This window comes from Littorina saxatilis, linkage group LG15 (assembly GCF_037325665.1).
Source record: "Littorina saxatilis isolate snail1 linkage group LG15, US_GU_Lsax_2.0, whole genome shotgun sequence".
Classification (NCBI taxonomy): Eukaryota; Metazoa; Mollusca; class Gastropoda; order Littorinimorpha; family Littorinidae; genus Littorina; species Littorina saxatilis.
In genome coordinates this window covers 12,713,250-12,735,621 of record NC_090259.1, presented here as the reverse complement: position 1 = coordinate 12,735,621, position 22,372 = coordinate 12,713,250, and the positions used below count along the sequence as shown (strand labels likewise).

At 40.8% G+C, this 22,372-nt stretch overlaps 1 pseudogene; it reads left to right on the top strand.

Moving 5' to 3' along the window:
- The window catches only part of LOC138948602 (neuronal acetylcholine receptor subunit beta-3-like), a 31,179-nt pseudogene extending 18,463 nt beyond the window's left edge, over window positions 1-12,716 (top strand).
- Window positions 12,717-22,372: the final 9,656 nt, after the last annotated feature.

The window sequence follows — 22,372 nt, the reverse complement described above, 5'->3', positions numbered from 1 at the left end:
GTGAGTGAGTTTGTGTTACTGTTTGTCGATTTCTTACGGTAGCCTTGAAGGCTTCGCCTCTTGTTAGTAAGGTGATTTGAACCTCTGTCTCAAAATAGTGTGTTAAATCTTATTTGTTCGTCTGTCTGCCCGTAGTTTTCATACGTTTTATTTGAAACTCTGTCTTTAAACAATTTGGTCAGTCTCGTTTGTATGTCTGTCTCCTATCTTTTCTGGTAAGGTGATTTGAACGCCTGTCTCAAAATAATGTGTTAAATCTGATTTGTTCGTCTGTCTGCCTGTCATTTTCATACGTTTGTTTGTAACTCTGTCTCTAAACAATTTGCCAAATTGGTCAGGCTATTCTTGTTATCGGTCTCCTTATGATTTTTGAAAGCTTACTTACCTATGTCGCTCCAGAATTCAAAAAGTGTTATGTGTTTGTCTGTCCGCTTATCATTTTAGTAAACCATACATGCACCTTTACCGGGAAGCAACCTTAATGTACATTCGAGGAAACGAAGCTTTACGTTTTTCACAAATATTTCTTGCTTTTTACAGGACATTGGTAAGCAGTACATGTCCTTCACGATAATATACTTCGTGGTAAGTGATGTGTTGTTATACAATCATGCATGTGCGTTTAAACCCCTCTGTTGAACATGAGCTAAAACATAAATAAATGTAAGGAGACAGCTACATCCCGCGTGAACATATATACATGGTATTAAGGTGGTAATGTGTATGCAATATGCAAGGACTGTGAACGTGTTACCGTGGTTGATAATTGTTGTCAAAATGACGACGACGACGACGACGATGACGATGATAGTGATGGTGATGACAATGACAATGATGATGATGATGATGATGATGATGATGATGATGATGGTGAAGATAAAGATGATGATAAGGAGGAGGAGGAGGACGACGACGAAGTTGATGACGATGATGATTGCCATGTAACGGTGCTTTGTCCAGAGATGGCATGATCCAAGACTAACCTGGACACCAGCATCCCACGGCAATATCGACACCATCACCGTCTCTCCGGAGAAAATATGGACTCCTCCTATCGTTGTGGAGAATGCGTAAGTTTGACGAGTCATCTGTATGTGAGACTCAGAGACGGCATCCGTGTCCCAACCAGTGTCACCGCTGTTACACACCAAAAACCTCGGTCACTCTGCCAAGTACAGGTGGATGGTTACACTTTCACACTCACCCACCATGGCAGCGCTGCTGTTGTTGCTGCTAGCTTTCCACTGGGAGTAATATATGCCATTTTCTTTCCCTATGTCTGTTTGTGTGTGAGGGTCTGTTGACATCAAACTTGTTGGGGAATCAACTCCTAGCAGACGTACACACGTGCCATGCATGTTATGGCACTCGATGATGAATTTTTGGATCCATTTTGACTAATCTAAGTCTTTGTATTTATAGATCGACTGAATGACTACTCAACTAACTGACGTTCTGCCTGGCAACCTATCTGTTTGGTTAATTATTTGACTGACTGACCAACCGACTGGCTTACTGATCGACTGCCTAATTGACTGTTTGATGGATTTACTATTTGACTTACTGACTGGTTTACTGCCTGTCTACTTGTTTGTTTGCCTGTTTATCTAATTGACTGATTGAATGACTGACTGACTGACTACTTGCCTGTTTGCATGATTGCATGAAATGCTACGGTGTGATATTCTACAGTATATTATTCTAGGGTATGATATCCAAGTCTATACTATAATACATTTTTATATTTCACTGTAGTTTATTTCGTAGTATTATATTCCACAGTCTGATATTCTCAGTATAGCATTCCACAGTATGATAGCCCAGTGTTTGAAATTCCATAGTATAGTATTTCAGTGTATTATATTCCAGCGTATAATATTCCATGGCATCACATTCCACAGTATGATATTACACTGCATGATATTTCACAGTGTATAATATTCCAGTGAATAATGTTTCACAGTATAATATAACACAGTAAAGTATTCCAGTGTACTATAATTCAATGAATGATTACTATTTGTGTGTTTTATGTTCCTCGTTATAATATTTCAGTTTATCCACGGTATAATATCCCAGAGTATAATGTTCCACTCTATAATATTCCACATAATATTATTCCACTTAATATTGTTCCGCGGTCTAATATTTTACAATATGATGTTCCACAGTATGATATTCAACATCAAGATATTCTAGTTTATAGCATTCCTCTCAAAAATATTCCATAGTGTGGTATTCTGCAGTATGATCTTCCACAGTATATTATTCCAGTGTAAAAAAATTCCGCAGTATTGTGTTCCACAGTATAATATTCCGCAGTATAATATTCAACAGTGTTACACTCAACTGCAAATATTCCCCAGTACTATATTCCACAGTATGATGTTTCACATCATGATATTTCACAGTTTATCCTGATGACATTCACAATGATATTTAAAGGCACAGTGCAGCTCACAGCCTTCGTTTTGCGTTTTTGTTGCAGCTGAGTGCATTTACAGTTCAAAAATCCTCCTATGGTAGTAAAACAAACCCAAAACTACCCAACGACGACATCTGTGAAGCTCGACAGTTTCTTGTTCGCGCGAGTGCATAAATTAACCTAGTTATTACATGGTGTTTGGTCGGAGTTCGATTCAACTGAGTGATTCCGGCCTCCATTTTGTTTTACACAAACTCATGATGATGTCTGACATAGTTTGCTAGTGACGTGTCTTTTTGTGCATGATGTGGTGATCTACCTGATCTAAATTTAGATCCAAAAATAGGTCAAGACCAGCCGGGTCCGAGTACGAAATTAATTCGTAAAAAAATCGCAGTTCTTGACTCTTTAGGTGCAAGTCAATGACACTTGGCAGTTCTTCTAACGGATAGCTGCCTGAGGTATGACTAAAAGTCCCAGGGGCTCCGTGCACCTGGATTTGACAAGTTCAGTACCTTTAAGTTTATCCTACATTCGTAAGAGAGACCACTCATGAGATAACAACATCGTTCAATTCACGAGTGGGCATATCATGTGAATGGTCGTGTCAAAACTAGTCTGACAGGGACCCGATTTTCCACTGCTCATGATGCCAAAGTTCCCGAGACAAACGTTGTTCTGGAATCACATTTGCGCTTGCTGTTTTCACTGGAAGAATTTGTTTAACTAATATATCACGCTTTACTTTCTAGAGGGACGTCCCTTTCTTTTGAAGTCAGAGATTACAGTAAGCTTTTGGCAGAGGTCGAGTTTCCATAAGAAGCGTCTTCACTTTGGACGCGTGGAATCCGGGATGTTTAGAGCAGAAGGCACGCAAGTACATTTTATAGGATCAACAGAATTCAACATAGCTTGGTGTGTTTACAAAATTTAAACTCGTTGCTTTTTTCAAATATTGAAACGCTCGCTTTCGCTGGCTGTTGAAAAAAATCACTTATTTTTGTTTTACTTAGTCTTTGAATGTTTTATGTAGCAAAATGAATATATTTTCACACACAGTCTTCCTTTTTTTTTTATAAATATAACCTTTTTTTTTTTTTTTTTTTTAGTGAGGGGGGTCTGAACGCTACAGACGCCATTTTCTCCCCCAACTTTCGATTTTCAGGCTGACACTGTGACAGCTTTCGCACAAAAATAATGAGCTACTCCCTATTCAAGGGAAATAATTTATGCTCCCTGCAAACAACCACTTCCGTTTCTTCAAATTCTTCGACTGAGAGCGTGTTTCGAAGGTTTTTTCAGTTATTTTTTCAAGGTTTTGTGAGGTTTACATCGGTGAAGGCTGTCAGAATGCCTTCTGATCCCAAACTGCGGGGCACGAAGAGAAAGAAACGTACATTTGCTGGGAATCAGCACACGAAGAAGCAAAACAAGTCCAGTGAATCAACATCTTCTGGAATTCAACCCATGGTATTGAATGAAAATGCAGAAACTGTTGACATTGTACCTGATGCTGAAGACACGATTTTGCAAAGTTCCACGCCTACATGTTCAGAAAGGAAACTTTTGAACTTGTACAAGCTGCCATCCAGTGATTCAAGTGAATCAGAAGAGCACAGAGATTGAGGAGACTGGGAAGAGAAGAAGAACTGGTTGCAGTGGAGGGAGTTCCTTACATGGCAGGTGGATATTAAACAAGCAGAGGCCAGCCACTGTGAGTAGATTTGTGTTTTTTGGCCGTCACCATGGATTTTGACGGCCACTTTTTTGTCCGAAAAATACACTGTTCGACCGCTCAGGACAGCATAACTTTTTTGTTTTTTAAGATATTGACCTAAAACTTTGTCAGTTTGTGTGTGTTCTACTTACACATAGGGCTGGTTTGTGAACCTCAATTTTAAGTCTGTGTACTCTACTTTTTTAATTAGAGGGATGTGCATCAATTGATTTTTTGTTAAAAAAAAGTGTCGGACTGACCCCATCACTAAATTGATAAAATTACCCAGCAGCAACTGTATTTGAGGTTCACAAACCAGATACAAGTCTTGTCTGTAGATTTGTAGAGTTTTGTTCTGTTCAGTTGACTGTGTGTGAAGATATTTTTTCCAACATGACCTTACCGTTCATTCGGGGCGTTCCGTTTGATTTTTTTATTTAATTAATTTATCATATCTTTGCAAACACTTTATTGCTTAAAACTGTATATAATACAGAAGTACAACTAATAACCTTTCCATAGGCCAAGTTTGAACACAATCCATCAGTATTTAGCTGTTGTGGTAGTGGACACAAAACTGACCCCCGGTTTAGGTGTAACTGAGCCCATGCAACTCATGTTAATGTGGTACGACACAGCAAAGCCATATTGTATTCTTTATATTTATAACATTCCCGATTATACTATATCACAGTAAAGTATTATGCTAGTCAACAGTTTGATATCCCGACGTATGATATTTCAGTGTGACCGACGTGGGAACACTCGGTGGAAAAAACAACGACGGCACACCGTTGCGCATTGATAGCAGCGGAACAGTATTCTGGTACCCCCCTCTAGAGACCAGCACATCGTGCGAGATGAAGATCGCCAACTTCCCTTTCGAGATGCAGACCTGTACCATCATCGTCACAGGCTGGGGCTTGGCTTCCATTGAAATGAATCTTACGCCAGGGTAAGAAGAGGGGAGCGGGTCTGACTGACAGACTCACTGAGTGATCTTTAAGACATAAGGATAGAGGTTAAAAGCCACTCTCCTTCTCCCATAAACCATCTGTTTCAGATCACTGAGCTTCCCAAGCTTTTACATACAGTACAAACACACTTCCATTTGAACTCTCACCGAACGGGAACATCCTGGCTGCTTTCCATTGAGAGTACAGTTGAAAAGGAACTACAATGGAACCCGCTTATAAGAAAGTCCAGGGGAAACTATTTTTTCGTTCTTATATCCGAGGATTTTCTTATCCGGAGACTCCCGATATAAGAAATATTAGACAATGTCTTTATCTTATCCAAGGATAAACAAATGTCATCATATTTCAACCCTCTTGTGACAAATGCGTGGAAAAATACTTTTGGACAATAATTAAAAAAAGTGTTGTCGTACTCGCGTCACATGTATCATTACGTCATATATTTTTAACAAAGGGGTGTAATCGCTTCTCGTTTTATCCCAAGCTGAAAGTGACTGAGAATCTGTGGCTGTCTCTGCGGGGAAAAATAATCGGACATGGTGAAACATGTTTCTCACGCGTTTAAGCATGTGATAATTATTTACGTGGACGTTTCACTTAGAAAATACTTTTGCAAAATGAGTGGCTGCAGCTGGGTTACGGTGTAGATGTGTTCTGTGTGCTGTTTCTTTCTTTATTTGGTGTTTAACGTCGTTTTCAACCGTTCAAGGTTATATCGCGACGGTTCTGTGTGCTGATCAGTCTTCCAAAGCAAGCCATGAGTAAAGTTCCACGTATTTTCCCCACGTGTTTTCTAGCTGGAAGTTCTTGTTGCTCCCCACAAACCGTATGGCCTTTACCTTAGGTCTGTCAGTTATTCTGGGTCACGCGGTCCTGCAAGGCGTGAATCGAGAAAATGAGAAAAAAAACACCCTTACAAAATTGAACAGGAGGCTGACTTGCTCACACAAACCCGAACATGTTCGCATTGGGAAAGCAAGTACTTTGGAATATATTTTCGTGTACACATGAGCAGCCAGCGAAGTACTCTCCCTTCTTCCCGCCACCCAGCTCCCTCCTCCCCCAGGAGCACAAATGCATGCACGCACGCACTCACCGACACGTACTCAAACCAGCCAGCGGAGCACCCCGTTCTTTACCAACATTCAAAACAACCTGTTCGGGGTAAAACATTGATATGGCTTTCTTCTCGCATGTAAAAGTTGCAAAGGTTTGCCCATTGGGATTTTTTTTGATTTTTAAGTGGGCCCTTCCGTTTTTGTCATGTCGATTTCAAGGGTACCCTTATTTGAGCGGCGGTCACGTGATCCATGTAAAAGAAATCTTAAATCGGAAAAGTTAATGCGTGATAATGCTGGCAGTAACTTCTTGGAACCATACCTGTCAGTTGATTTTGTAATCAGCGACTGTAAATAACGAGGCGCCTCGTTGCAGTGAATCTTTGACATCCAAACAGGAAGTTACCAGCGCAAAAGTCAAGCGGTGAATGAAACTCCCAAGCTCATGCAGGTAGTGTAGGTTGGTTTTCAGGCCGCCTTCGCTGTTCATAATTCTGTATAAGATTCTTATAGCCCTATCTTTTCAAACACCTAGCCCCGGATAGTGATAGCGATAACCACAGCTTTAACGGCATATCCCAGGCAGTAATAGATCCGGGATTCTTCAGCGGGGCACATGTCGATTATCACATCAGTCACATAAATCTGATGGCTCCCACCTGGTTACAATATGCCGTAACTGATATGATATACTGTACCATAGACATGTTCTGTTGCAACTAATCTTGTTGCAGTCCCATGATCTTTGAATACTACTCTGCCAACGGAGAGTGGGACCTCCAGAGCTACTACACCAGTAACGGCTCGTTCTCCGATGGCGCCAAAAGTTTCACCCGCCTTTTCATGCACTTTAAATTTCGCAGGAAGTGGCAGTTCTACGGACAGAATCTGGTGCGTATCAGTTTTTAAGTTTATCACGAATAAAGATCAGTCAAGGCTGGAGCCAGCCCCTGAGATGGAAAGTTGAAGTAAAATAGGTCTTTCGCAAAATCCAAATTAGAAAGATAGACAGGATTGAAAAAGAACTGATTGAAATCAGGTTTTACACTTTAAGCTTGGACATTGAACAGTTATTTGCTTCTCAATGCCAGTTTCTTTATTGGTGATTATTGTGCGATTGTCTGATACCCTGTACTCACGTTTCATTTAGTGTCTTATAAATTAGGGCTTAACGCCTGCTTATCTGTTTATTTCTCTCCTTAGCAATTTTGTTTGGGAGGGGGAGGGGGTGATGCAATGTCCCATTTAATTACTTTTTTCTCATGCGTAGACTCGAGGCATGTTTCCTGTCAAAATGAGTAATGTATGGGTAAGGGTAGCAGAAGCACCACAGTTCAAAATGTTGCACGTGTAAGGGGTATTCATGTGTTCACTGTTGTTAAAAGGATACATACACTTGGATGTGACATAGTTTTAGAAATGTCTGATCACTTTGATGTGTTTCGTGTTCATCGTGCCCACTAAGGACATCAACAGAGAATAGTACATGGCTTCCTACAGTATGGGATACCAGTTTTACACGAGTTATGTTTTTAAATATTGAACTGCGAGCGAAAACGAGCTTTTCAATATTTGAAAACACAATGAGTGTAAACCTGGCATCACATAGGAAGCTATGTAGTATTGTGTTTATCCTACGAACTGTACTTGTGTGTCTATTGCTCCAAACGTCCCCCAGTCGAAGCGCCCAGATTGAAGAAGCTTCAAATGGAACCTGGATCACGTAATCTTTGACGTCAAAGCAAAGAGACGTCACTCTAGAAACCATATCGTGAGGTGTACGTTCTTAAAATTCTCCCAAGTGTTCAAAGAATGACGTTTGTCGCGGTGACTCGGCATCACGGGCAGTGGAAAATCAGGTTCCTGCCAGACACGACCTTTTCACATGCACTGTGGAGTAAACGATATTGTTATTACATGAGTGGTATGTCACACGTATGTTGGATACATGAGTGGTATGTCACACGTATGTTGGATACATGAGTGTTAATCATTGTTCAGCTAATGCCGATAGTGCTGACATCAGTGCTGATGTGGTTTATGCCCACTGATGAAATCAATTATTGTTGATTTCTGTGCAGCTGATGTCCATAGTACTGACGTCACTACTGATGTGGTCTATGCCCACTGATGAATTCAATTATTGTTGATCTTTGTGCAGCTGATGCCCACAGTACTGACGTCATTACTGATGTGTTGTGTGTTCATCGCACCTATTAATAACATCAATGAGTGTTGATCTTTGTGCAGCTGATGCCCACAGTACTGACGTCACTACTGATGTGTTTCGTGTTCATCGTACCTATTAATACCATCAGTGATGGTTGATCTTTGTGCAGCTGGTGCCCATAGTACTGACGTCACTACTGATGTGTTTCGTGTTCATGGTGCCCCTGGAGTCCGGGGAGAAGATTGGCTACGCGTTGACCGTGCTGCTGTCCTAAATCGTCTTCTTGACCTGGGTCATTGACACCCTGCCCCCCATCTCCAACGATGTGTCCGTGCTGCGTGAGTACTTTAAGTTCTGGGTATACTGTGGATTTTCGAGTTTTTAAATTAGTCAACTTTTGACTAAACGATTTAACATGGACGGGGAATCGAGACGAGGGTCGTGGTGCATGTATGTACGTATGTATGTATGTATGTATGTACTAGAGGAATACCCGGCTTCGCCGGGGTGAATCGCGAGACAGAGACAGACAGCGTGGCGGTTCATCACAATCACCTCTGCAAGCGAAGTCCTGTCAAACGGGATTGAGCATTTTAGAGCTTATTTCTTAGCCCTATATTATCTGTTGTGGCTTCTCAAATGCCAGAACATACAGACAGACGAAAGCCGCTAGACCCCATCACAAACAGAACTCTACAATCAACAGGTTTTTTCCCACACACACACACACAAACACACACACAGAGAAGCCGTATATATATATATGTATATCTATATCTATAAATATATAGAGATAGGTGAGAGTGTATTTTTTGCGTGGCTATAAATTGATTCGACCTTTTCACTTTGACAGTAAGAACAACTTACGGGTGCAAGGGAAGCGTTCTGGACAGCGCAGTGACATTCTAAAAATAGTACCTCAGAAACGGGAATTTGGGGTGAACGGCGCGACAGAGACAGACAGCGTGGCGGTTCACCACAATCACCTTTGAAAGGCGAAGTCCTGTCAAACGGGATTGAGAATTTTTGAGCTTATTTCTTAGCCCTATATCATCTGCTGTGGCTTCTCACATGCCAGAACATACAGACAGACAAAAGCCGCTAGACCCCATCACAAACAGAACTCTATAATACATAGGTTTTTGCCCACACACACACACAAACACACACACACACAGAGAAGCCGTATATATATATGCATATCTGTATCTATAAATATATAGAGATAGGTGAGAGTGTATTTTTCGCGTGGCTATAAATTGATTCGACCTTTTCACTTTGACAGTAAGAACAACTTACGGGTGCAAGGGAAGCGTTGTGGACAGCGCAGTGGACAGCGCAGTGACATTCTAAAAATAATAGTAACTTACAACTGAACGGGAAAGCCACACGAAGGAAGGGAGATAAACGCCAAACACTGGAGAAGATAAGGAAGAGTTACTTATAATGGTGAAATGAACACAAAAACGAAAATGAGTTCAGCGCTGCGCGCTGAGAGCACGTGTTGAAATATCTCATCGATGATATTGTGTCCGGGGTGTAGCTGAATACGGTGTCCAAATTTGAAAAAGATCCACCGAGAACTTTGGCGTTGTGATGTGGTGTAGCGGCTATGGTGTGTCGGTATGGGGGCCCGGGTAAGCTGAGGTGGAACCAAAATAGCTGAGGTGGAACCAAAATCGGTTCCGCGCTGCGCGCTGAGAGCACGTGTTGAAATATCGACCAGGTTGTGTCGTGTCCCGGGTCTACTTGAATATGCCCACCAAATTTGAAGCAGATCCATCGAGAACTTTGGCCGTGCATCGCGCACAGACACACAGACACACAGATACACAGACAGACACACAGACACTAGTCGTATATATATATAGATGTATGTATGTATGTATGCATGTATGTATGTATGTATGTATGTATGTATGTATGTATGTATGTATGTATGTGTGACAGGGGAGGCTACCGCTCCTTTCACAGCAGACTCTGCACCCGAGTTGTTGGCCTTTAAACCAACACCGGTGGATTGTGGAGTTCTGTTTGTGATGGGGTCTGGTGGTTTCCGATTGTCTGTATGTTCATGGAAACCTTCGGGTTTGCATAACAATTTTTATAGGGCTAAGAAATTAGCCCTAACATTTTCAATCCTGTTTGATTGCACTTCGCCTTCCGAGGTGATCGTTGTGTTACGGCACTCGGTTACACATAGACGGGGAATCGAGACGAGGGTCGTGGTGCATGTGTGTATGTATGTATGTATGTATGTATGTATGTATACGTATGTATGTATGTATGTATGTATGTATGTATGTATGTATGTATGTATGCATGCATGTATATATGTATGTATGTATATGTATGTATGTATGTATGTATGTGTGTGTGTATGTATGTGTTGAGCGATTCCCAGGAAACTATTGGGCCGATCTTCATGAAAATTAAAATAACAATTCGTCCAGACGATATCCCCACATTATTGTTTCCTTCTTTTGACAAATGAATTTGATGACGTCATATCCGGCTTTTTGTGAAAGTTGAGGCAGCCATGTCACGCACTTACTTTCTTTTATCAAATTGATTGAAATTTTGGACACGCAATTTGTTGACGAAGCCCGGACTATGGGATTGCATTTCAGCATGAAAGCTTAAAAGTTAAGGAATGAGTTTGGTCTTAAAATATCTGAAATAAAACAATTACAATTTGTTTTAAGTAATCGGTCAAAAAAGGATTTCATTTTATTCTCCGTTATCTCCTGAATCGAAAAATAGAGATATGCCATGTTTACTCTAAAATGTACTAACAATTTATGGAAATATGCTAATTAGGCAAAATTATGAAGACAATTAAAATTTGAGAAATCAATCCCAAAATGATTTGATCTGATACTTTTCTGAATCCAAATATATATGGGTAAAGAATGTTTATTAACAAAAATGAGCTCACTATTCAAGAAAAAAGGTACTACGTTCGCATCCTTCGCGGAGGCGAGCGTGACCGTCTCCGTCTTCTGCTAGCAAAGATCCTTACTACATTTAGTCTCGGTGATGGCTGGTATTTCATGTTGATCTTTTAGTTTCAACCTGACATATTGACTTAATGTTTTGATATCGCTTCACGCAACTTGATTTTTTTTCTTGTTTGTTTTAACATGTAAACGTTTATTATTGCTTTCTTTATCTGTTCTATCGTCTTTCTTCTTCTTTTTTGTGTGTATATTGTTGTGTTTTTGTGCCTGAAGAAGACCCTTAGGTCGAAACGTCGCTGTTATTCGTTCCGTGTTCGTCATTTTAACGGTGAGTACATTGCTTTTTGGTCTCTTTATTGTTCCCTCTCACGTGCAGTCGCCATTGTTTAACACTATTGCTTTCTATTCAATAAACGCTCCGTTGGTTTCTTATTAATTTTGCTCATGCCCAAACTCTGTCAAATACGTCTATTGACGGGACGAGAGTACTTACGACACACTTACGCACGGCAGCTTAAAGTAGACACAAAGCTGTGTCTAGGTCAGATTCCCATTTCTTCACATGAATTCATCCTGCCTGTGTTGCAGAGGTGTACCTGGCCATAGTGCTGTGTCTTGGTGTGCTCGCCACCCTGTTGACCTGCTGGGTGCTGAACCTGTATCACCGCGACCCCACCAAGACCATGTCGTCTGCCATGCGCGTCATCGTCACGCGTGTTCTCGTCCCGCTACGAGACTTCACGTTTCGCAACATCCTGACGAGAAACCGCAAGGTGCAGAAAACAGAAGTGGAACCTGTCTCCGCGTATCCGGGAAGGCAAAGGTTGGACCTGTCCCGACCCATCTCTAAAGTGAGCGAAGGTTCCAAAGTCAGGCTCCAGGAGGTCTTTTCGTCGGAATCTCGCGAAGAGGAAATGAGGAAAGAACCGGACTACAGTTGGCAGGAAGTGGCGGCCATGTTTGACAGCTTGTTCTTTATCGTCTACCTGTTTATTATGCCGATGTTGACGGCTGTAATTTTGGGGTTGCTTTATAAAGATTATATTTGATTGGAGTGATATGTGTGTGTGTGTGTGTGTGTGTGTGTGTGTTTATGTGTGTATGTGTGTGTGTGACAGTGTATATGTGTATGCGAGTGCGTGCGTGTGTGTGTTTGTGTGTTTGTGTGTGTGTGTGTGTGTGTGTGTGTGTTTTCATGCATGGGTGCGTTGGTTACATATAGATACAGAATGACAAATACATCTGACAGATATTCTATAAATTCCTGAATTTTTAGAGAATATAATTCACACCCCTTTTGGTAAAACAGTAGTTATAAAAACACTGGACATTTTTAAATTAACTCGTATTCTTTACTGAAGGAATTACATGCAACTAGTTTCCATATTTTTCGTGGAGAAAAAGAATATTGATAACATTAAAAACAAGATGTCTGTTGTTCAGTCTTTCCAGGATGTAGACCTGAAGTTTGTGGATGTGAAATGTTTTTGTGTTATCCTTGAAATCTACGTTGTTAAAGGTGGATAAATGACACCGTTTTGAATGCAAAGGCGGTCGCTGCCGCCTGGTGGGTTAAGATAGGAGATGTTTCCGATCTCCCAGGTCAACTTATGTGCAGACCTGCTAGTGACTTTTCCCACTTCGTGTGTACACGCAAGCACAAGACCAAGTGCGCACAGAAAAGATCCTGTAATCCATGTCAGAGTTCGGTGGGTTTTGGAAACACAAAAATACCCAGCATGCCTACTCAACGAAATCGGAGTGAAGCTGACTATGCTCTCATAGTATAGTGTGGGGAACCCAAATGGGCAAACGAGCTCACACGTAACCAGACAATTCTGGAACGCTGAAGATGAAGAAGAAGAATGCAAAGGTGAAAACTCCCGTGTTGTAGTTTGCTTTTTGTTCTTGATCGAAAATGGCATTGTCTTGACCGATCATTTATTGGAAGCAAACGGTTCCTGTCGATGATGTTTATTGAAAAATATCCAACTGTTGCTTACATTTTTTGGAAGGTAATTTATTATTTCAGTGTATTGGTTGTTAAAATGAACAAACAAGACAAACAATAGACACATGATAATGATTAAAAAACCAACAACAACAACAACCAAGCAAGCAAACTGACAAAGCTGTTTTCTTCTGTTTGTTATTGTTGTCTGTTCATCCATACCCAGATTATTGTTTGAATTCTTCATTTTTGAATTTTGGCAATCCTTGTGCTCAGGATTTGTTTTAAATCTGAAAAATAGTAAATGCTACATGACTTGCTGTGTAGAACGAGATTTACACGAGTTACGTTTTACATTTACCGTAGTATAGTTTTGATGTTTCTTTTAGTGCTGTTGTTCAGTATGTTTTATAAAGTCTGTGATTTTTGTGTGATAGATCCTCGTTGTAATATCATGACAGAGATGAATAAACTGTTGTGACTGCTAGTTACGAGACCTGTAGTCTCGGTCAAACTTTTTCCATGACAGGTTACATAATCATCCTATGTCACACGCTTTCCTTCTTTGCCACTACTAAACCAAACGTGTCCAAGATTGTATGTTACATGCTTTGGAGCATGTGCAAGAACGGAATCAAACTCGAAATCGTCCCTCCAAAAGACCCAAAATGCACACACGACTTTTATTTCTCCTGCTGTTATCGTTTCTTCTCTTTACAAATTCTTCAACGCTGAGAATACTGAAAACGGCATCCCAGACGACAGAACTGTTTCCATACGCGAATTTAGTTGCCCTTGGAAAGTGGCTTGCTCACGAGGCTTGTTAGTCTGAATCTAGAAGGACAGAGTTATGAACATAGATTTCAAAGATCCCGGAAAGAACAAACATTTCGCGGATGCAGACACAGAAAGACGTCATGAAGATTGCGATGCTTCAAAAGATACAGACTGTGACGATGACTGTGACGTCATTCACATATACCGAGACGTCATTCATAGTTGTTCGGTCACTTTCGTCAAAAAGTAGATCTCTCCACAATGGCTGCTCCTGTGTTTAGGCTTATCAAGCCTGAGTACGCAAAACGTGTTTGTTCTCTCCTCTGTTGAAGCTGTGAGACATAAATGCTATTCCGACTTGGTCGTGTGACAGAGTTTTCTTCCACACTCGATTAGCTGATGTCTAACGAAGCCGTCAGGCTGAGTTAGACAATCAACGTAATCTCGTGTGGAAGAAAACGTCTGTCACACGACCAAGTATGAATAGCAGGTAATACAGCATGACTTCCCTTCTTTGTCTCTGTTAATCTAGGGAGAAAATATCCAGCGATATTTCTCCGTAGGCCTAAAGTTCGGCCATGACCTAGGCAAAATAACTTGCGCAGCCGCAGAAACAAGAATTAAAATGGGAATCTTTTATGAAATGATTGGGCGCCACGCAAATTTGACCTCTTGATTCCGACCATGAACCCGCTGTTGATAATCTGGAAGGTCGTACCAGAAATGCAGATCTATCTCTGGCCGATTCATAGATTCAACCTACAAACTGCGACCTCATCTGTGATCAGATGGCCAAGCAATGCGTGAAATATTTTATTCTAAAGCCTTATGGCTCGTTTCGACAAGCATTAAACGGATGAAATTAACCACATGCAGTTTATTCTTCAGAAAAATGCACACAAAAAAATGGGTTGGGTTCGGTGATTTGTATATAGCCTAAACGTCTTCCTCACGATAGATTCGCTGATTTGTCTTACGAAGCCGTCATCAACACGAACACAACGATTGCAGAAGCAAACTCTGTACCTACACGACCGAGACACAAGACTGCAATGCGAACAGAGAACTAAAAGACGTTTTGGGTAAGATTACTCACGTCAAGTCTTCACTGACAAGCCAGGTACAGACGAAAAAGTCCGAACAAAAGTAAATGACGACAAAGTCTCTTTTGTTTTGCGTGTAACTTTGTCATGACGTCTTTTTGTGACAGTATGCGCGACAATTTTTTCGCTTCCGGTGTCATTTTAGACTGAAAAGCAACAAAAGAAGGAGCTGAGCCTCTGTCTTAAAACAGCTGAAACACTCTTTTGGGTTGCCGTTTCAATGTTAACCAACAAGTTAAAGTCAAATCCAATGTTCAGTGGCGAAATGACAGCGGACTGAGCATTTATTCCGGTTGATGAAGGTACGATTGGAGCTTCTATTCCAACAAGACTAGATTTGTAGCAGACGACAAAAAAAGAAAAAAGATTTGTAGCAGACGACAAACAAAGTATGATGACGATTATGCCGTTATAAATTATCTGTACGTTGTGAAGACATTTCAAAACAAAATTTAGCTTTGATGCGTCACGGTATACGTTTTCATCCATGGAATTGGTATTTTGTCTCGGCAGGGTGAATGAATTCATGATGTCTTTTCCGGCCAAAACTGGCCTTGCCAAGACTGAAACAAAATATAGTTCCACAATTTCTAGGCTTGCGTGGAATATTCTGCTCGTGGTAAATTTCCCATGCTTTGTTTCCACATCCCATGACAAATTCTCCTTACTTTGGTCATGCCATATATACTTTACAGCTCCGTCCATCCATGGTATTGCGTGATATTTTTTGTCTCGACGGGGTGAAAGAATATAATGACGTCACTCTCGGCAGAACCTCGAGTGACGTCATCATACTCATTGACCCAGTCTCGACAAAAAATATCACGCGATACCATGGATGGACGGAGCTGTAACTTTTATCCCCCCCTCTGCTTCTTTCTCTCTGTAAACTTGTAGGGCTAGTTATTTTTCGGTAACTTACCCAACAACCAAAATCAATTACTCAACAACGGGCCTGAATCCTCGATAGCTCATGAGTAGAGACTGTACACATTGTGGATCTACTTTTTGCGACTCAAAAGTTCAGAACACTCTAATGTACAAAATATACATTTCTGGAGCAAACAATACAACCATACCGCATTTAAACCAGCAACTACAGACTTGAACACATGAATCTCAATATAAAATCCATGAGTTTGGTTGTTTTCTGAATTCAGATCTGCCGTGCACAATCGTTTATCGCTAGCAAGATTCCAAGGAAAAGTAACTCTCATACTTTGTCTAGCGACACGAGTAGTTCCCCTTCCAGATTTCGGCTGCATCGACAAGACTGCAATCCGACGGTCAGTTTTCAACAATATTTCATTTTATAAACAGATCACACGCAATTAATTGCAAACATTTAATCAACTTAAAGAACATGCAGCGGTTTCATACACTATTTTGCCCCAGAAAAGTGAACTTCATACAGTTTTTAACGTTGGAACACGGGTGTAAAACTTCGTCTGCTAGTCACATTCGAAGAAAGAACATTTCCTGAGCGATACCAAAACATGAACAGAACACACACTATCTGCCTTTACCGCCACAGCAGAATGACAACATAACTGTTTACTTGATTTTAGTTCAAAACATGGAAACTGACAAGAAGTGTTAACAAAATTGAATGATTTGCACGGAACTATACAACCGCGCATTAATCGATCGCCTGCGCAGGTAGACTGGTTGGGTGAATATGATTCGATCAAACTTTCGCACAAAAACTCCTCTTTTCTTTGAATAACTGAAGAAAGGAGGGATAAAGAGGTTACATACCTCGTCTCAGTGATTATCAAAAATAATGGTCTCAGTTCGCGGTCATGAAAAAGCTCGCTGAAGCTCGCATTTTTCATGATCCGCTAACTTCGACCATTATTTTTGATAATCACTGAGACTCGGCATGTAACCTCTTCATACATGAAGCTACGTCAGACTGGATAAAGCGTATGCCGTAATGGATTGATTTTTTTTTTAAACATTTAAAACGGATATAATTCGCTAGGCAGAAATGCAATTATGTATGTGTTTTGAAAACTGAAACAATTACGCAGGACAGAAACTGGGTCTCTCTCTCTTTATGTTTTTATTTGTCTACCTCTATCTGTCTGGCTGGCTGCCTCTGTCCCAGTCCGGTATCGCCATAATGGCTAAAGGGACGTTAAACAAAAATAACTACCCAACCGTCTCTGTCTTTGTCTCTCTCGATCTCTCCCCTCCCCCCCCCCCCCCCTCTCCCTCACCCCGTCTTTCACCCAATCCCCCCCCCTTTCTGTTTCACTGTCAGTCTCAATGTCTCGCTGACTGACTGTCTCTCTCTGTCTGTCTATCTCTGTCTCTCGCAATCTCTCCGTGTATAAAAGAGATAATCCAAGGTGTATGTATGTGTGGAGGTGGGGTGGGGGTTGAATAACAAAAGGGGTAGGACAGGTAGGTTGGCGCTCAGAGTAAACAAGTCTGCACAACACTGGTGGGCGAAAAGGTAATCCATGATGACAGATACACTGAGGCTCAGAGAAAAGAATTATACACAACACTGGCTATCATAAAAGGCAGGCCATGATGACAGGTACAATCCTACCCGGACCCTTGTGTCGTCCCGCTCTGGTGCACATTGGGGACACGTTGTACCCGCCGTGTGCTTTAACAGGAGCAGAATGCAGCTATGTACCGGTCTTATTCTTTACACAATATTATGGTGTTTTTCCACGCTGCAAGCTTTAGGCAAAGTTGTCACTGCATATCATATTACCCCTTTCCAGGGACCAATGGCCTGTAAATAAATAATCCACTGTCATCTATCTCTCTCTCTCTCTCTCTCTCTCTCTCTCTAATAATGTGATATTTCATTATTGCTTGATATTCATAATGCATTTTGAAATGTCTTGGTAATTGTTTGACATGTTAATTATGTAAATTGTATTGTAATTAACTTAACTTCTATTTCTTCTTGTTGTTAATCTAGTTACCCTCAATGGGCGAGGGCCGGATGAAAAAAAAAACATGTATGCAAAGTAACATTGCTTATTCTGTTACCCTCGATAAATAAAGTTCAATTCAATTCAATTCAATTCAATTCAATTATCTCTTTCTCTCTCTCTCTCTCTCTCTCTCTCTCTCTCTCTCTCTCTCTCTCTCTCTCTCTCTCTGAACGTTTACTCTCTGTGAGTGTTTGACAATTACAGCTTGCACCCCTAACTGTCACAAGTTTGATACCCTATGTCAAGAAACAGGTAAAAGGATGTTTCCATCATGGATCCATTGCTGTAAGTCGGCATCACCAGCGCGCAGACAGCATCAATGGTTTCTTGAGTTGTAACCGTTGGTGGTCTTCCACACCGTTTGTGCGGTTTTCCTTCCAAGCCTGAATTCCGCTGACCATCTTATTACTGTGGTCTATGGACGCACAATTCGAATGCAATTTCCCCTTATTTTGGAACATTTAGAAAAATCAAGTCGGAATTAAATAATTGAAACGTTTATATCAACAAAAAGTTTCATTTATTTAATTCCAACTTGATTTTTTTAAATGTTCCAAAAAACGGGGAAATTGCATTCGGTGGCTTAAACTTACCGCAACGTTTCTGTCTGTGTTGTGTTTGTATTGGTACGGTGTGTGTTGGGTTTTTTTCCACTAAACTGAGCAAAACAATTATTGCACCCATTTTCGTACCCCAACTAAAACATTCATTCCTGTGTCATTTCATTCAAACTTTATATGCCATTAAAGGCCCTTCATTTGGCTACCTTGCACACTTTTTGGATCAAAGATTTCTGTTTTAAGTATCACGTGACCGCCGCCGAAATAAGGGTACCCCCCAAATCGACCAGACAAAAACGTCAGGTGTCAATTAAAAAATCGTCACAAATTCAGAATAGGCGCAGCTTGGCAACTTTTACATGCGAGAAGAACGAAAAATCATTTATGTATCCACAACAGGTTGTTTTGTTTTGCTATCTGGCGTATCTCTTGTGTTATGTTATTTCTACAGATGCAGGTGTGGAACGCATAGGCTGCAGAAAATGAGAGGATTTTGCGTCCATTTTGAAGGGGTACCATGACAAAAAGCGCTTAATTCAGCTGTGCCTTTATGTATTGATTGCAAACTTTCAGGAGCTGAAGTCTACATACGAGACTAATTTTGGGAGAAATTTTGAATCACTACATGCTTGTTCTCAGATGTTATGCACTCTTCCGGAAAATGTTTTTATACCTGTCACAGGTTTGTGAATTTACATCCTAAACATTCATGACTTTGCATGGGTACAGACAAATAGTTGTTACAAAAACTGCCGAAGTTTCATTTGAGTATGACGACTGACGGAAATTTGCTAGCCATGTAAACACACGAGAAACAAGAAGGGCAAAGCCCATACGACTCACATGCTTGACCTTGACCTTATTTAGTCAAATAACTAAACCTAGCAATGACATCATACACTAAGAACTGCTTTACACATTTTTTCCTACCAAAATACATGTGACCTTGACCCAAGGTCAAGGTCATCCAAGGTCATGCAACACAAAGCTGTTAATTCAAGACATAGGAAGTACAATGGTGCTTATTGGCTCTTTCTACCATGAGATATGGTCACTTTTAGTGGTTCACTACCTTATTTTGGTCACATTTCATAAGGGTCAAAGTGACCTTGACCTTGATCATATGTGACCAAATGTGTCACATGATGAAAGCATAACATGTGCCCCACATAATTTTTAAGTTTGAAACAGTCATCTTCCATAGTTCAGGGTCAAGGTCACTTCAAAATATGTATACAATCCAACTTTGAAGAGCTCCTGTGACCTTGACCTTGAAGCAAGGTAAACCAAACTGGTATCAAAAGATGGGGCTTACTGTGCCCTATATATCATATATAGGTGAGGTATTCAATCTCAAAAACTTCAGAGAAAATGGGAAAAATGTGAAAAAATAGCTGTTTTTTAGACAACATTTATGGCCCCTGCGACCTTGACCTTGAAGCAAGGTCAAGATGCTATGTATGTTTTTTGGGGCCTTGTCATCATACACCATCTTGCCAAATTTGGTACTGATAGACTGAATAGTGTCCAAGAAATATCCAACGTTAAAGTTTTCCGGACGGCCGGACGGACGGACGGACGACTCGGGTGAGAACAAAGACTCACTTTTGCTTCGCATGTGAGTCAAAAAATGGAAGGTTCAGGATGTTTGCTATTGACAGTGGTTATCACTGAATGCCTCTCAAAACATGCTGCGGTCACGGATGACTGGACATGGCTGTCGCACTGCAATCCTCCAAAAATATTTGATCGTGTTTACAGGATTAGGAAACGTAAACTAGTGATTGTATTTATATGAGACTTTGGCAGTATGTGTAACATCTATTTGTCGGTACGCATGCAAAGTCATGATATTTTTGGATGTAAACCTTAGAATTTATGACACGTTTTAAAACATTTTCCGGAAGATTACTTACCATCTCAACAAATATCTGTAACGATGCGAAATTTTACCGGACGTACGTCTCGTATGTAGACTTAAGATCCTGAAAGTTTTGAAGCAATCCATTCAGGCATTGCTGAAATATAGCGCTTTTAGTCATGGCACCCCTCAAAATGGACGCAAAAACCTCTCGTTTTCTACTGCTCGTGTGCTCAACGCCTGCATCAGTAGAACTGACATAACACAAGAGATACGCCAGATAGCAAAACGTTGCCACGTTAAGCCTACTTTGATTTTGATTTATTTTTGAAATTGGTACATTACGTAATTGTCAGGTCGATTTGGGGGGTACCCTGACTTTGGCGGCGGTCACGTGATTTTAATGGCATTTACAGTTTGAATGAAATGACACGGCAATGAATGTTTTTATTGGGGTACGAACATGAGTGCAATAATGTTTTTGCTCAGTTTGTGTCATTGAAACGACCATATTATGGCCTCGAAGATTTTCTTATCTTTTCACCGTACCAAATCAACTTTGGGAAAGAGGGGGGTGGGGTGCGGAAAAAAAAAAAAAAAAAAAAACCCAGGAGTTTTGTCAGTAAAACACACCGTATGCCACCGTATGCCAAGCTACTCACTACATTTGAGCTCAATTGACCCCAGAGTACCAGAGAAACAAGTCTGATCCGTAGACAGAGAAACAAACAGAGAAACAAACTAACAAACAAACAAACAGACAGCGTGAATCCCAAAAGCCGCTTTATTACATAAAGGCGGCTTACAAACATTAGAAGACATGCAAACGCGCAAGCGCGCGGGCACGCACACACAGAGCAGAAACGAACCAGCATCTAACCAATCCAGAGTTCTTAACTGTCTCTTTTGAGAATAACGGTGGTAATATACACAACAAAGAGAAACAATCTACTTCATGTATGTACATGTAGTACACACACGTTGCAGTTAACGACACCTTGTTTACTTATGTGATTATCTAACACGTTGGTAGATCATAAAGAGGGATGCAATTCGTCAACGACTATCTTAACCTCGGACAAAAAAAATGCATGTTGACGATTTTTGTAGCGTGTTTGCATGCAATCAAGAGTCACTTCATCCTTACCCCGTATTACACACTGTATAAGGTGGTAAAAATAAGACAGCAACTACACACTATGCACTAATCGAACAGCCATTAAGTGTCCTCCGCAAATCTGCTTTTGTTTTTGACGTGCTATATCTGGTTCATACTTTACAGCAGTTTAAAAACGACATAAAAACGCTTGCAACAGAAGGCACTAAATACAGAGATGCTCTGGAACTGTGTGAACATATATGTGTATGACCTGAACAGTGATATTACAATGGATCTGAAATCTGTGTGAAACATGGCTCACCATAATCGCAGCAATATGAGGACAACTTGTAAATCCATTTTTAGTAGGGTGCAGCAATTTGCGGACGTCCGTCACTATATTGCAGCAATTTGCGGACCAAAGACCGCCTATTTGGGGACGTCTGCAACTAGTCGCATTTTTCTGCCGATGTCCGCAAATTGCTGCGATATAGCGACGGACGACCCCATTTGGTCCTATTTGGTCCGCATATTGCGGTAAATCCACAAACACACACCCCCACACCCCCCCCCCCCCCCACACACACACGTACACACGCACAGTCACACGCACACACACATACACACACACACACACATACACACACACATGCACACACACACATATCCCCACACAGACCAATCCAAAAGCAATGAACATTACTGTTATTAGAAACGAAATAATAAAAATGCACAACAAGACATAGAATTAGTC